Source organism: Phyllostomus discolor, chromosome 7 (assembly GCF_004126475.2).
Source record: "Phyllostomus discolor isolate MPI-MPIP mPhyDis1 chromosome 7, mPhyDis1.pri.v3, whole genome shotgun sequence".
Lineage (NCBI taxonomy): Eukaryota > Metazoa > Chordata > Mammalia > Chiroptera > Phyllostomidae > Phyllostomus > Phyllostomus discolor.
Window position 1 is genome coordinate 50,497,093 of NC_040909.2, and position 14,121 is coordinate 50,511,213.

A 14,121-nucleotide genomic window follows, 5' to 3' on the forward strand; every position below is an offset into this window, starting at 1 on the left:
TCTCAAAGTGAACAAAAGCAGAAGAGAGTTTCAAGTCATGGATGAGCAGGAGCAAAGATGTGACCGAGGAAGCCTCTGGGGCATCTGGGGACCATCAGGCTCAGCTCTGTTACAGGGTCCAGCGGGTGACCTGGGGATGGGTATGGTGAAGATAAATCATCGGAATAGTGAGTTGAAGCAGCCAGGTTGCAAATGTATTATATACCCTTCAGGGACCAAGGGCCATGGGAACATTTAGGGACCACTGTAGGCTGGGGGCCAGGGAGACTTGTGTGATAGCATCATGCCAGAGGATGGAGGAACACTTTGCTTGGGCAGGAAGTCTTGGTGACATTTCACAACTGGTCTCTGTTTCCGAATAGGCTGACCCCCAATTCTATCATCCAAATTTGGCTCCTAATAAGATTGTCTCTGAAAGGGATGATGGCTGCCCTTGGTAAAGCCTCCAAATCTGAATGATGAACTTCCATTGTGTGAGCACACCTTTCCTATTAGGAGCACAAAGCAGTGATGGAGCTACCTGGGTCAGCATAGTCACCAGATGATGCCACAGCCAGCCCTTCCTGCATGCTGACTGTGGTAGGGATAAACACTTTACAAATAATTTTTTATTTAATCCTCACAGCAAACGTATGAGGTATAGCTAAGTACGGTCTCCATTTACAGATGAGGAAACTGAGGCTTGGAGAGGTGTGGCATCTTGTCCAAGGTCACTTCATTAGTAATAGTGGAGCTGAGATTGGAACACAGGACCCTAACTGTGTTCCAGTCTCTACAATGTCCAGATATTTCAATTTGCCTCAAAGGCAGCTAGTCCACTGCTCCAGCTTCCAGGAAAATATTACTGAGCTCAGAATTAGAGATGAACTCAGGGCTTGGGACTCTATGAGCAGCAGCAACAAATCCAGACCCATAAAGTATCACATTCTGGCTGCAAGTGGAGGTGGGATTTTGGGACAAGGAACCAAGTTGGAATGTTAAATAACTATCCTGATCTTTAGCTAGCCAAGCCAGGCGAGATACCAAAATGCTTCCTGTGTTCTTCTCCAACTCTAGCCAACATCCCCAGCCTCTCTTTCTGGAGCATTCTGGTTTTCACTTGGGCTCCATGTCCAGTTCTGCCCTGACTTGTGTGGCCTCCTTGAAAAATCCAGGAGACATGCGGGAAAGGAAGACAATGACTTCCTCCACCAGTGGCCACCAGTGAGCAGGAAGCACCCACCTAACACCCCAACAAACCCTCACTGTGCCAGGGACTGAACAGTTGGCTGGGAGCACCCTCTGGTCTCCCAGAGTTGGCTCCGGGGAGATGTGCAGCAAAGCAAGGCCTGTCAGAGAAATGTAAAAACACCCACCTCCCTGGACATCACTGAATAAATCTTCTGGAAAGATCCTGCAGCTCTCCTGATACAACTGAGCACAGCCCAGAGAGCCCAGTTGGCAGTTATTCATCACTCCACATCCCAATGTCCTGGCCTAGAAGATGAGGATAGTAAGAGGGATTGTGCCACAGGAGAGTTGTAGGGAATATCTGAGGATGTCAGTACAGAGGAGTCCACAGCACAAGGCACAACCATTCAGATTAACCGGCTGCTGCATCAATTCCCTTTGCACAGCATACTCCAACTCATACATACACACACACCCTACCTCTATCTGAACCTTATATCTACTGTTCTCTCTTCCTTCCACCCCACCCTTTGATTCTTCTTAGATGTCACTTTTTCCAAGTAGCCTTCATGCCACACCTTCTCCCCAATATTACAGATGAAGAAACCAAGACTCAGAAGGTTAGGTTAGTGCTTAAAGGTTATACAACCAAGCTCTCATGTCTTAAGCCTCAGGAATCTTATGCTGTGTTAAATAACATCAATTGATCATTTAAGCAACCAATCAATGGAAAGAATGGGAAACAAGCATCTCCTGGTCCACAGTCCTACACATTTTGACCTTTTCATTTTTTTTTCAAAGCCTTGCTAAGTAACTCGAGGTGGTTCCTTCTAGGTGATTAACTGGAAATAACCAAACGACACAAAAGTCCATGTCCCAGGGCATGTGGGTGAGGCAACTCTTACTATGTGACTGTGTGTAGAATTATAATTCCAGCAGTGCCCCCCAAACTCATGCTCATAGCCCAAGAAGCAGTTTTAGGAAACATCCATCACTTCAGGTCTTACCTTCTGGAAAAGAAGGCACAAGCCTTCTGGTCAACCAGAGAACACACAATGCTGAGATCTTACTCCAGCCACCTGCCAAGATTTGGGGAGGAGATGGGGGTGGGGTTCTGCCCACACTGCCTCATTTCCCTCTCCCTTCCCCAGTGAGACAGACCACATCCAGGGCTCAAGAACTGACTGGCCAAGCCAGGGGTTCAACCACAACATTGGGTTCCAAGTGCATGGGATGGTCTTCCTTCAGATACCCATGTAACTGCTCCCTCGGATTTCTAAATGTTGCTTCCTCAGAGAGACCCTCCCTGATCAAACCAACTTTGCCTCCATCCCAGTCACCCTGGATCCCCTTACCCAGGTTCATCCTCTTCATTACACTGATCACACCCCCTGACATATTATAGATCTAGTTGCCCAGTGTCCATCTCTACCACCGGGGTGTATACTCCATGAGGGAGGAACACAGTTGGTTTTCTCGACTGTTGTGTGGCCCAGTGCCAGAACCCTCCATCCATAAATGAGTCTTGAATAAATGAAGTAAACAAGCTGAGCTAAGTGGCTACAGCATACACATAGATATGACTTCAATTAACTATGGTATTCCTAAGTCTTGTTTTTTTTTTAAGATTAAAAAAGTGTGCTCATTTTCACATCTAAATGAATAATTTTCACTCAAGTAAGAAGAAAGAAAAGCTTATCTCCAAACCACTCCATATCAGACCCCACTCCACACTGGTGATCTCCTATGCAGAAAGTCAAACTGGCATGATAACCAGAATCACATAAAACATTTCACTTTCACTTGAGTTTCAATCTGTACATGCAAGGTGGTATGAATCAGACAATTTCTTGTACAAACCATTAAGATAATGGGTCCAAGGATTCATTTTTTGAAATATAACTAGGGCTACAATTATTAGAGTAAGGAATGATTCTGAAAATTCAGAACAAGAGTGAAAGAAACAGAGCCCACCCTCTTTTCCCCCACTTCCACTCACCTCCACTGCCAATGTACAGGGTCCCTGAACAATACAGAATTTGGCCTTGAAGGTCCCTAAACTACAGCAGTTTTCTCTCTCTTTTTAAAGATTTTATTTATTTATTTTTAGAGAGGGAAGGGGGGAAGAGAGAGAGGGAGAGAGGGAGAGAGACATCAATGTGCAGTTGCTGGGATCATGGCCTGCAACCCAGGCATGTACCCTGACTGGGAATCGAACCTGCAACACTTTGGTTTGCAGCCCACGCTCAATCCACTGAGCTACGCCAGCCAGGGCCAGCGGCTTTCTCTTGATGCCTCTTGGCCTCAGGCCCCCTCTGATGGCATAAACTTGGTAGCATACTGAGGGCTCAAGAACCTTAGTGATGGCACAGAAATAGAGGCAGATCTATTTCTGTGCCATCAGAAATAGAGGCAGGATGGGAAGTGATAGATGAAGGGTGATCAGGATGCAGAGTAACCCAGGACTGGAGTCGTAGTGTCAGAAGCCTTGAGGCAACATCTTGTCCTTATTGGAGTAAGTACACGGACTCTATCTGGTTCTCTGCATCCCACATCTTTGCCCTAATGGAATGGGCTGTCTCAGTAGGCAATGAGTTCCCTGTCACTGGAGAATTCAAGCTCTAGTTAGCAATAACTAGGAAGAGAATTTGCAAAGGTGGTTTCAAGTGCAGGTTGAACTGAATGTTAAAGGTCACTTTTAACCCAGAACTCCCAACTAATGGCCAGTTTCTTCGTGTTTTACTACTCTTAAAAGCTCCCCAGCCTCACTCATTTCACTCAGCGATGCTCATTCACAGGACATTTATTGAGCACCTACTGTGTGCCAGGGGCCAGAGTTCAGCAGTAAACTGGGCAACTGTTCTGCCCTCTTGGATTCTACATTCTCCTGGGTGGAAGAAGACAATAAACCCATAAATAGATATATGAGTAAAACCATTTCAGGTAAGCTCCATGAAAAAAATGCAATGGGAGAATGTGACAGAAACTAATAGGGAAGTGGCTGCTTTGGACAGAGCAAGAAAGTGTCAGACATGAGAAGTAGTGGAAGATTGTGCTCTGATGAGGGAGGAGCACGTGCTAAGGCCCTGAGAAGTCTCCTGACAGCTTGAGCTCAAATTTTCACGAACTGCATCCCACCCTGAAGGCCCCACCATAGGCCGACATTGCCTCCTCACACGGCCTGCTTTCTCCTTTCCCCAATTGACTTCTTTATCAGATTTTCTCGTCAAGGTAGATCTGAATTTTCCACTGGAAGGTATGCCCTGAATGAGGGCATAAAGAAACACATGTGCCTTCCATTGTCTGGGAGACAGAGATAATACTGACATCTTGACTCGCTAAAAATGTGCACCTGTCCTATCCAAGGAGTGAGAAACCCACATCTCCCAACCAGCAGTTCCACTTTCATGAGGTACAGGCCTTTTGCGGAACGTGACAAAAAGAGTCCCATCTAGAAAAACATACACATTTCATGTACATTTCAGGAGCTCCCTGGAGCGCCAGGTCCAGAACTGCTGTCTGTGGCCACCACTGCCAGAAGGAACTAAACTGGTGCAGCATGTGCTAGGGAGGCTGATGAAGGGGACAATCTGCTGGAGGTGAATGACTGTAGGGGAGGGGACAAGATCAGGCCCTTCAGCACCTAAAAAAAATAGACTCCCACCCTCACAGAGACTAGACTGTCAGGGGCCCTGAAGGATTTCAAATGAAACCTTATCCACTCCACCACAGAGAGGCAAACATACAGTTACACCCCAGAGCTTCCAGAGGAGGCCTGAGACCCCATTTCCCAAGAGTGTCCTTGACAAACGTCATCTCTAATCTCACACTGAGGTACATTTTGCACAAGGCCAGTTAACCATATGAAGTGCTACTGCAAAGCCCCAGTGTTTCAGGGCTAAAGGGGACACCATAGCTCCTGTCTGAAGAATGCAGGTCCTCAGTAGGAGAAGGAGCAAAAGGCTGGGCACCTACCTCACTGAGGAGCTAGGGATGAGAATGCCTTGTTAGACAGGTGTCTGCCATAATAATGAGATCAGCTAGCACGTATAGAACTTACCTAGTACCAAGCACAATTTTAAGAACTTTAATCTCACACAACCCTTTAAGGTGTGTATTATTATCATCCCCATTTTACAGACAAGAGAACTGAAGCATAGATAGGTGAAGTAACTTGTCCAAGACTACACACCTAAACCAGACATAGCAAAGCTCTTCTCTTCCACACCCCACGGAACAAAGCGGTTATACCTGGATAGTGTATAAAAAGCTTTAAAATAAGTGTCTACCGGTACATCCGTTCAGGCCATTAAGTGAAGCAAGAGTACTCTAGGAACAAGCCGCTCTGTTTCAGCGATGTCCAAGCCTGTGGTGAGGCTGCTGATAATGCAAAGGCAGCTCTTCCTCGTGTCAAAGCCCAAGGGATCTCATTTCCACCCACCCGGCTCAGACAACTTCCACACTCAGAAAATACTCACCGGTCTCTGGCTACGAGGCACAGAGGTTCATCTTAACCCCTCGACATCCACCTCCCTCGCCTCAATCTCAGGATCCTCTGGCTCCGCAGTTTAAAAGATGCAGCCCAGGCACAAGGGTGGGCCCGGAAACGCAGGGGCCACCCTGCGCGCCCAAAGCCGGGTCCTCCGCAGTGAAGTGGCTACCAGCCCTGCGAACCAGGACCTGCAGCGCGCTACACAGCTCTGGCCTGCGGGAGCCCCATGAGGGCTGGGAAAGACACGGGAAAAGGGGCTCCGTCCCAAGACAGGTGACGCCTCCCTCCCCGGAAGTGGCTCCAGGAACTTTTGTCCCAGAGCTACCCGAAGACTGACCTCAGGGTCTCCAGAGGGAGCGGCGCCTTCAGGTCGGGTTGGCGGGGTTGGCGTTGGCCAGACCGACCTGTGCCGCCCCCAGGGCGCCTCCCAGCGCCCCAGGTCCTCCAGCCCAGGGAGCCAGTAGAACCTGCTTGAAGCACGGAACACCGAGACCCTGTGTGAGCGACAGAGGTGGAGGTGGGGATCCAGGTTCAGGACTGTGGGTTAAAGCAGAGGAGGAGCCAGCACAAGACAGTGTCCCCGGAGGGGCGGGGTTCCTGGCCAGCTACCCACACTCACCTCAGCGCCAAGGGCAGGATCGGCCCTGCTGGGCTGGAGAGCGCCCCACAGCCTCAGCCGGGGTGGCAGCAGCTGAGGGGAAGGCACCCCGGAGTGGGGCGGGGCCGGGGGCTGGGAGGTCCTGCCGGCCACGTGGACAGGAGGCGGGCCCGAGACCCCCATGGGGCGGAACCGGGTGCTCTGAACCCCAGCGCAGTCCCTCTGGCCACCGCTGGGCACTCCCGCCTCCCCGCGTCCTGCTGGCTCCCTGGAAAGGCTAAGAGAGGAGAGGTAACCTGGCCCCTGGGGCACCCCCTGCCTCCTAATCCAGACTCCAGAGGAGAGAATTTACGCAGTAGGGAAGGGGCTCAGGGAAGGGGTGCTTAGCCCTCCCCTGGGTCCAGGTCCCTGGGACTAGAAGTCACTGCGCAAACCCCGGGGTCAGCTGGCGGGACAGGTATCCGAGAAGGAGGGGACTGTAGTGACTCCCGCCCCAGCGGTGGGGGGTGGGGGAGGCCTATGCATGGAGCCCCAGCCTCGCCACTAGGCTGACCTTCAGCGTGTCTTGCCCAAATAGCATTTTCCTCGATTGTGGGGGTGAGAATGCGGCCAAGCCACCAGCTGCGGGAATCCCCACAAGCAGCAGGCTCTCAGTCATCGCAGGTTTATCAGCTGACAGACGCTGAGCCTGAAAAACACTGCAGCTAGCAGTAGCCGGTGTCAGCCGCGGGGAAATAAACATGGGACTCTAAATAAAACTTTTTTTGCAGTCATTCATTCATACACTCAACAGATAAACGTCTACTGTCCGCAGGACTTCATAAACTCAGGAAAAAAGAATGCCATAAACCACAGGCTCCATGATGATAAAAAGCCAAAATTCATTAGTTGTTTTCTTGTGCCAGGTGTGTATTTTTGGTGCTTCCTCTACTTCAACATTCATAACAGCCTTGTCGATGTAGAGGTTTTGTGGGCCTACTTCTCAGATGAAGAAACTGAGGCAAAGTCAGCACCAGCTCAAGGGCCAAGGCTCTTGCCAGGCTAATCCTCCTCCGGTCAGTGGCAGGACCAGGGTCCTAAGTGGACTTCCTTACTCCCTCCAGGGGGTGAGCAGCTGAGAGTTCCCTGAGACTCACCTGTCCTGAGAGCAGCTGGAATGTCTCTCTCCCAGTTCAGGCCCCATGACCAGTATGAGGTGTTAAGAACTTGCTCTGGCATAGCCAAGACTTTCTTCACTGTTCCTCCTTCTGCCACTTAGCCCCAAAGTGTTGGGTGGCCTCTTCCTGACCCACAGCCTGCCTTTTGGGCCCAAAACTGAGCATCTTGAGGAAACCAACTTTCCTTCCAACAGCTGCAACTTCATTCCACTACAGCTTCAAGGGGGCTTCTTGACCCCAAACTCAGTGCCTCTTGAACCACCCATTTCCTGCTCAAGTAACACACACCCTCCCCAGCACTACACTTCCAAGGGTAAAACCTGTGTCCAGAGGCCCAGTCCTCAACCTTTCCCCCAAAACTTCTTTTGGAATTCTCCCTGCTCTACACTGTGGAATATCCCTGCTACAGACAGCCCTGTTGATTAAGCAATAAAAGCCCAGATCTCAGCAGACACTTCAGACCTACACACTAACAGCCTGGTCAAAGACAAAAGTTTTATTTCCACAGATTCCATTTAACAATGATTTGAGCATCTCTATATGCCTCTGAACTCTGTCACCACGACAAACACACTCCCTGAGCACATGAGCCACAGCTGATGAACAGCCAGACCTCTCCCAACCTGGGCAGTCAGGGAGCAGGATATGGGAAGAGACAGACTATGGGAAGTGCCCGCCCAGATTTAGGCTTAGGGAGGCTTCCTGGGGAAGTGGACCTCAGCTGAGCCCTGACAGTCAGGGAACCAGGCAGGGAAAAGGTGGAGAGAACAGGAGGTGTGGAAGCCCAGAAGTGAGACAGCACAGGGTGCATTTCTGGAGAGGGGCAGGTGGGGGAGGAAAGGAGCTTAGAGGCCTTGATGGCCAAGGCAAGACCCCAGACCTTGACCTTTGAAAGGTTTGGGCAGCTGAGTGAGGAACAGATATAGTGACTGAAATTTCCCTGTACACAGCAAAAGCAAAATGCACTTCTATTATTACTAAGGGCAAACTCCTTAACTTCCCCTATTTATAATTCAGGGTTTCCAGAAATATAGAAGTACAGATTTGCAAGTACAATCTGTAGATTAAAATACATCAACTTAATTCCACAAGCATTTATTTGCAGTGCACATCCCCTCCCACCCATGCCATGCTTGGCCCTGGGGCAGGACGGGGAGGTGGGGAGTTGGTCCCTGGACTGAGGTTGGGATTCTGTTCAGGGAAGAGATGATACACCCAAAGGGACTCCTTTGGTAGGGGGTAGCGAGGGGATAAGCAGGCAATGTGGGTTACTATCCAGAGATAGGCCAGAAGATATTGATGATCAGTTCATAAAAGTATATTCTTGAATTCACCCCAAACTCTTGAAAGGATAGCTGGGGAGGGGGATGGAACCAGGGTAGTCACCTCACTAAATCATCAATTGGGAAAGCCAGAGTGCTGTAGAAGGCTCCCACATAGACTGTGGGAAGAACAGATAATGTACTTTGACTGATGGCAGGTGGAAAGTATGGTGAGGGCCCAGAGGTAAGGTACCAGATAGCACAATCAGAGAACGCAACTGCATGACAGGCATGACCAAGGGCAAGTGCCAGACTCTGAAACCACCCACCTGGGCTTTCTAGTGCTCACTGGGGTCCATAAACACTTGCTGTTATGTGCAACCAGATGTTTAAAACCCATTGATTCCTGGCCAGGTGCTCAGTTTGGATTCCTAGTCTGGAGCATCATCTTATATACCTTCAAGTTATAGTTTGAATCCCCAGTCAGGGCACGTATGAGAGGCAACTGATTGATGTTTCTCTCTCTCTCTACTCAATAAACATGTCCTCAGGTGAAAAAAAAAACACTGAAATAATACCACTCAGTGTAAAACAATGTAGAAAACACTGAGATATACTGAGAGTAGGATAAAACCTACCACAACCATACCATGCAGAGATAACCGCTGTTAATTTGTATCCTTTATTTTTTTATTTACTGTGATTCTTTTCCTTTGTCATGAAATATTTCTCCATAACGTGATTATTAAAGGCCTCTTGCTGGTCCACTGCAGAAATTTGTAAATTTTTCCATCTCATGGCACCCATAAACTACTAAAATTCTGTGGTACCCCCAAAAATGTGTTTTTTGCCAACCTGACAAAACAATAGGTATAATTTTGATTTGTTCACACCAGATGGCTATTGTTGTGTTGGCTGTTGTCATTTTTTTATGTGACAATCTAAGAGAAAAGAGATCAGTACCCCTGAGTAAATTGTCAGGAACTACATGTTTTAAAAATTCTTACGGCACACCAGTTGAAAATTGCTATTCTACTGTTTGAGTGCACCCTCTTCTTATAATCAATTCTGACTGGTACTTGGTTTATTATTCATTTTTCAGGATCAGAGGTAATGTTTAGTGATGAAAACCTTTGCATAATAAACTTTGACTCATATTTCTGGTTATGTCCTAAAGAGAAAACCCTGGAAGTTGAATTACTGAAAGGGACATTCAACTTTTCTGCCTGTAGCACCGTAGAGATGGACAGATGCTTTCCCTCTGTCCCCCCCACCCCCCGCCCCCCGCTCCTTTGGCTTGGGAAAGGTGTGGAACACCATATTGATGAAGCAACACGAACCTGGTACAGTCCTCACCCAGGGGAGAGTGATGCCTGTGTAAGGATTAGGGTGTTGGTCTTATTGTTCAGGCCTAAGCAATACTCTACACATAGTTAATAAGGGCTTCTTTGAAAGCAAGTCCTTTCTGCTCACATAATCTGGGTTAGAGGAACACCTGAGAAGCAAGGCTGAGTGGAGTGGAAAGACAAACAGAGGCTTCGGAGTAGGAAATGCCTTATTCAATCCAACCTGGGTTCTGCCCTGAAGGTGTTATTTACATAATCACACAAGCTGAGCTAATAGCTCCTGAGGTGCATGGAAGGACATAGACCAGGTCACAGTGGTCAGGGAATGTTTGACTGCAAAGGAGGAATGGAGACAGCAGGTATTTCAGGCAAAAGAAAAGCACATGCAAAGGCCTCAGGGAAAGAACAAATGAGTCAGGAATCTCAAAAAAGCCTGATATGCCCATAAAGGAAGAAAGGAATGTGGAGAGAAAAGGTCTGCAAAGGGCCAGGAGCTCACCTCCAGAGTCACCGGTGTTTTCAAACAGGGAGTGGCATGTGATCAAGTAGCCATCTCCCAAGAAGGCCATTGCCAGGTGCCTCGCAGAACTGAGACCTCCAGGAGACAGGAGATCCAGTTCTGTTAACTAGTCCATCAGCAACCCAGGCCAGGGGTGAAGGAGACATTTGGGGGATCCCCCTTTATAACTGCACAACCCTTAACCTACCCCAGGTGACCACACCCACATCAGCAGGGGGCTAACCATATGCTAGGCTCTATACCCAGAACTGCACTTGGCTTCACATTCGAGCCTCACAATAGCCTTGTTAGAACCATGACTCATTTTCCAGACAGAAAACTAAGCCCTAATCAGGTCAAGTCACCTGCCTACTGGCAATAAAGAAAGGGGCAGACTGAGATCTACGTTAAGAATGCCTGAGACCAAAGCCCCTCTTTAATCATAATGCTAATATGGTAAAATAATCTCAGTAAGAATGTACAATCATACACATCTGTGCAGAACATTTAAGTACATCTAACTTCAGGTACACAAATGAAACACAGGATCTGACTGGTTTGCGTTCTGCCACCAGACATGCTCCAATCTTTCTTCATGGCAAGTGCTCTGTGGCCGGGCCTGGCCTGGCCCAGTGGGAAACACCTACATCTTGTCTGGAGGCTGACACCTGCCTACTCCCTGGAAAGTTTATGGCCTGCAAGAGTGGAAAAGACCAGGCAGAGGCATCTCATCCTGAAGGACTATTATTGGATCTCTGCCCCCTTCCTAGTTCTAAAACTCAGAAAATTCCCATGACCTCATACTGATAGTTGATTACAGAAATGCTTTTGTTCACATCCAGAGTGGAGCGTGGTCATCTGTCTGGTGCAGGGGCCTTGAAGCAACAAGCCCAGATAAATGTGTCTCTATTGGAGCTAGAAGGAAACCAGAAAAAGAGGAGCCTGGTGAATGGAACATCAGAAAATCTCAGGAGTTCATGGTCAACTGTCACAGTCTATGTACAGTTAACTTAATAATCCCAGAGTTATTCTCTTAATTTAATTTTGCTAGGAGCACCTCCCCTTCCTCAATGCCCACCCCTTCCTTCTTGGACAACCATCATATCAGCCAGGCATGGTCCCCGGGCTGAAGATCCTCTGAGCAGGGAACTCTCTCCCACCCATCTCCATATGACCCCCCAAAAGCCCAAGACCTGCTCTTGCAAAGAATAACTAATAGTTACTATTTACTAAGTGCCTAGCACTTGCCAAGCATGGCCTTGGGTGCTTTATAGACCCCATTACACTCAATCTTCATAATACTCCTATGCTGTGGGTATTAGGCCTACACTGAAGATGAAAAAACAGAGGCTCAGAACAATTAGGTGATTTACCCACAGTCCCATATGTAGAAAAAGATGGAGTTAGGGGGGCAGGGATCATGTGTGTACCTCAATCACTATGTTCCCAGTGCATCCTTTAAAAATCTCAAATGAATGTTGTAAAAAGGTTGTATCATCTATAGATGTGACAGATGGTGCAGTGTCCCCTCCAGAAAGAGGCCAGAGAGCCAAGCCCACTGATCTTGTACTACTTCCCCTTAATCCCAAAGAATCCACTCAAATTTTGTCTCATTGCAAAAGGCCTTGCCCCATGTTTGTGTCCATCCTTCCCTTGATTGTATCCCCTACCTCTCCTGATCTTGGACCACTTGTTTTTGTTCCTGTGGACAGTGAGCACAGGGTAATGGAGGTGGGGGGTGAGGACCCACTACACCCAGAATAGCAGATGTATTTTGCATCTCCTCCCTCTTCCATCTGCTTAGCTTACTGCCTGTAGTCTCTTACTCAGTTAAAGCAAAGTGAGATTATTTTCTGATTAAAGCCTACATGGGGAAGCTGGTCTTTGCTACCTCTAAAGTTTGCATTTCTACAAAACAAACTCACCAGGTCAAGTCACTTGCCTATTGGCATGGAGAAAGGGGCACACTGGGATCTAAGTTGAGAATGCTTGAATGCCACAGATGCTGGCTACCTAAGACACCTAAGCCACTGTAAAAATGGACTGCTTTCAAACACCACGGTAAAAAGTAGGGCTTCTCAAAGGGGATTTAAATCAGGGCTGTCCAAAGAGGATTTTTCCCCACTAATAGAAAGTACTAATGGCAACTTTTATCTTAATGTAAGAAAGGGAAAGGAATTCACTATTGCAGCATTTGCTTAATGAGATTCACCCAGATGAGCCCTTTTAGATCCATTTATTTAACTTCTGAACAGGATTTGCTCTCAGTATTTAGACTGAGAAGGGAACCAAGTCAACATAACTTGCTACTCAAGGTTCTTTCTTTTCCTCATAAACTATAATGAGGAACAGTGTACCCTATTAGTTAGGGTAAGGATGCTTCAGACATCTGAATCCCAGTGCTGCCAATTCCTTGTTTGTGCCCTCTGCAAAGATACCTGATTTCCAAGTCTCAGAATCTCAAAAATGAGGATGCTAACAGCATCTTCCACACTGGGTTGTGGTGACAAAAGACACACAGAGCACTCAGAGCAGGAATTAGTCATGTTAACATTCGAAGGGTGTCTGCATTAACTTCCTTTCTGCCATCACTCCATCACAGGAAAGCTCTCTACTGCCTTTGACCACACACAAATACTCTACCTGGATGGAGAGACCTTTGCCAAGGGGACGCATGAGCAGCCTAGGCAGGGTTTGCCACAGCTCACATCCTAGCTCTGCCCCTAACCAGCTGTGAGATCAGGAGTCAGTGGCAGCCTCTCTGAGCCTCAGGTTCCTTATCTATAAAACAGCGACAGTAAGATTACCCACCTTGAAGAGTAGCAGTGAGGCTATGCCACGGTATATGAGGCAAGAACTTGATATAATTTCTTCTCAGGAACCAACAGTGCTTCACTCAGAGCTGTTTTACCGCTCATTCTGTGGGGAGGGAGGGAAAGACGGGGAAGGAACAAGTAAACAAGGAAAACACAATTTTTTAAATCTTATGCTCCCCCAACAGGTGTGGTTCAGTTGGCTGGGCGTCATCCTGCAAAGCTAATTGATGTTTCTCTTCCTTTCCCTCCCTTCCCCTCTCTCTCTAAAAAAATAAAATAAAATCTTATGCTCCAAAGACCTAACCTCTGCCATATCCTTCAGGTAATGGCCCTCCACATCTGTGGTTGGCTGAATCAGCAGATGCAAAACCCGGGGATATGGAGGGATCATGTGTGCATCTTATCTGACTATATTTATTGAAAAAAAAATCCACAGATAAGGGGGCCCATAGAGTTCAAATTCATATTGGTCAAGAGGCAACTGTACTACATGCAAGTACTTTATGTACATCACCCTGTGAAGCAGAGCCTTTGATGGGTCCATTCTGTGGATGAAAATCTAAGGCCCAGAAATGCAGTTGTGTGTTCACAGTGATGGTAGTAGAACTAGGAACTGACCCTGAAGCCAATGACTCCAAGAAATTAACTCAAGAGCACAGAGCCCAAAGGAGGTGAGAGGATGTGTGTTAGAAGAATCAACCGGTATTTCTTTTTCTATTAATGACAGGAAATACATTAGTGGCTTCCAAATTTCCATGGTTCTTTTCAAAGTTCTGCAAAG

The 14,121-nt window shown here is 47.6% G+C and overlaps 1 protein-coding gene across 1 annotated transcript in view; it reads right to left on the reverse strand.

The window, feature by feature from the left end:
• Nucleotides 1–6,361, reverse strand: part of ARHGEF3 (Rho guanine nucleotide exchange factor 3) — a 320,037-nt gene extending 313,676 nt beyond the window's left edge. Inside the window, exon 1 of the mRNA XM_036030937.1 lies at nt 6,282–6,361. The gene's annotated coding sequence lies outside the window, so the exon portion shown is untranslated. The remainder of the gene's footprint in view (nt 1–6,281) is intronic.
• Nucleotides 6,362–14,121: the final 7,760 nt, after the last annotated feature.